Consider the following 3,334-nt stretch of genomic DNA (forward strand, 5'->3'; position numbering starts at 1 on the left):
GAACAGATAGTTAGTATTTCATATATAATTTTTACTTATTAAATTCATATACGTTTACTCCAACATAGTTCATATCACAACTTGAATCACAACTCATATCCTAATTGTATAAATGCCTAACTCATTAATTCAATAAAAAACTTATACAATTAATGGACCATTATATCTATATAAATCTAAGCTTCTTTTTTACGTTTAACCGTATGTCGTAATCCTTTCACATCACTTCGTGCCTTTCCATGGTTAAGTTTCTTAACTAGAAAATCTTTCACAGTTCCATCTGAAATTGATACCATGTTACTACCGCCTACAAATTTGAAAAGAGCTATTACATGTATATATTTTTCCAAAGGTAGTTTCGGTTCTGGTATGCTTTTTCCTGACCACGTAAACAACGAAAAGAACTCTCTATCAAAGAGTAGATCTAACGTGCTGGATAATCTTTCATTAACATCATTGATACCTTTCAATATATTTATAAGCAGGTATATTGTTTCTGCCATGAAAATGCTGTTCGTTTTCAGTTTTTCCTCCATTTCCTCAAGCATTTCCAGAGTTTCTAATCTTCTTAAGTGTCCCTGTAAGCTCTCAGAATTTTTCATGCCGCTTGTATTTTTTAAAACAAGGCTGACCTCTTGTGAAGTGTGGCAACATACTTTTGATAAAATATCTATTTTCTTTTCTAAACGGTCTAACTGTGTATCTCCAGGTGAATTTTTTTTAAGGATCGGATGATTGGTGTTGGAAATGGATAAGGAACTGGTTCGAGGAGGTACGACGGGAACATGCGAAACAACATCAACGGAAGAATTGAGTAAGGAACTTGATCGATCGAAAACTATTGGATCAGGACGGATTGGCACAGGTGGTTCTACAGGAGAACATGGAAGGGACAGAGAAGTCGTGCGTGGTGGCACGGTAGGACTGAGAGGGAGGAAAACAGAATGCCGGAACGAAACGTTTTGCACAATTGAAGTTGGACGGAACAACGAAGAGGTACGTGGAGGGACCGGGATTGGATTGGGAGATGTGATTTTGGGGGGCAGAGAAGGGAATGAAATGTTGTGAACTCCTGAAGAACTTGGAAAGGATAAGGACGTGGTGCGAACAAGCAGGGGAGGTGAATTTAATATGTCACCTGGAGATACACTAATCGGAGCGCGCGATTGCTGTCTTTCTGCTGGACCAATTTGTATGAGATGGTTTTTATGCTGATGCTGTACGGTGTTGTTGTTGCTATCGTAGTTGTTGTTGTTGCTGTTGTTGACCGGAGCTTCCGACATTTTCCTATAAAGGTAAAACCAATTCAATTACTTTTGTTCTCAATTAACGCAGCTCACGCAAATCCGGAAAGCAGTACATCTCATTGAGGTAGTGCCGGCTGAACGATGGAACTGCGATCAAATCTGCGTGAGTACACAAAATTTAATAACCAACCTGTACATAATATTCTCTACTATAATTCACAGCTATGTACGGAGTCAATGCACTGGGAAACTTGAGAAAGTAGGCGCGGTTTCATCCGATGCGAGCGCTGGAATAAATAGAATGTTTACAATCACATAACCTATTTTTTTTCGCCTGCTGTCACCTATTTGCCATTGGTTTCAATGTGTGCGTGTCTCCGCGAAAACTTGGACCTGTGTGCGTGCAATCCCATCTCCCGCTAAGCTGAAAACGGGAGATGTCAAATAGAAAAGAGCAAAAAACTGCTCGATTTTTCTACTTGGGCGTTCATTATGTTCCCGCTGCGCAAAGCGACGGAAGGCGTTATGGCGTTCTGAGAATTTTATCATGCCTTCCTTTTCTCTCCAACGGCAAATTTGTCGAGCAGCTCGTCGAGCTGCCCGTCCCTGGCTCCGCCTCATACCCCTCGCCTGAGCGCGCTGCCGAAGGTTTGGATGTGTTGGTGCGTCAGACGGCCAATCGCTGTCAGCCATCGTCCGTGCTCTTTCCCTCCCTAGCGCTATCTCATTCTCGCGTTTGGTCAATGCTCGCGAGCTGTTGTGGCGCCTAAAAATGCCGTTAACAAACATTGCGGCGATCAAGTTGCATTTTCACAAATCAAACCAAAAAAGCGCAATAAGTTCAATTGCTGCCACGTAAAAATGACTATGGAATCGCTAGTTCACGCAGGAGGGTTTGCTGTGCAAGTCGCAAGAACTCTAATTCGCATTGACACGTTCAGCCCGGCGCTGATTTTCATCAACTTTCCGTTCCACCAGCATCAAGAACGCAAGCTGATTGTGAAACCAGCATCCAGGATGGGGGGGCGGGGGGATGGCCATGGGACCCCTACGATCATTAGTCACAGGCCCTAAAATTGTTGTCGCCATGGGGGGAGGGGGAGGTGCAAATGGTTCTCCAGCCACGGAGCCCCAACGACCATCTTTCCGGGGGCCCTTGTCGTTAATACTCTGTCCACTTGTAGAGATCATCGGCAACCGCCTAGTCCGCCTACCGTTAGGTCCGCCGCTGGTACATGACGGTGTTTTTTTTTTTTTTATCGTGGAGGTGCATCCTTCCCCCTGCCTGCAGCGTATACATCGAGCAGGATACAGTGTGGCAGTACCCCCGTCGTGGGTTCTAACCGCGTATGAACCGTCCGCCGTAGCAAGAGGTGACTATCCGGCTACGTGGTACTCAAGTCCTGAAAAGGCCGGCATGATCGCGTTGGCTATTACGCCAATAATAATAATAATAATAATAATAATAATAATAATAATAATAATAATAAAAATAACTTAGCATAGCAGTCCACACCCGGGGAAGAGTTTGTCTTGACTTTGTTGCTGCCGGGCTACCGCTGTGACGAGACAAATACACGGAATGCACTCGACCAAAACATGAGCCTACCGATCCGAACCCATTCCAAGGCATTGCCGGTCAATTGGCGTCATGATAACTACTCCAAACCAACAAGCCACCAGATTCTGGACGGACAGGTGCAGCACCATACGCGCACCGTAATAAACAAATCCAGAATCCTCTTTTGCATGGATTCAATTCAAAATGTTGTTTCCACTTGCGTCCGCTAGCTGAATCAGAAATAAATGTGCAACATATCACACGCACGTTTGCTTAGATCGTGTGTCTTTTTAATACCCCCAACAGCAGAACCGATCATAAAGATCGTGGTGCCATTTCGATAGTTGTGTTGTCTCTCAGGTAGCGAGATCGAAAATGCGTGGACTTTGTAGCCGCAGCGGATGAAAATGTACACATCAGAATCAAATAGTTTTGGGGTTTCCAAACGCACGCACACACACAAACACGCGCGCGCAAACTCACACACACACACACACACACACACACACACACACACACACACACA

Source organism: Anopheles arabiensis, chromosome 3 (assembly GCF_016920715.1).
Source record: "Anopheles arabiensis isolate DONGOLA chromosome 3, AaraD3, whole genome shotgun sequence".
Lineage (NCBI taxonomy): Eukaryota > Metazoa > Arthropoda > Insecta > Diptera > Culicidae > Anopheles > Anopheles arabiensis.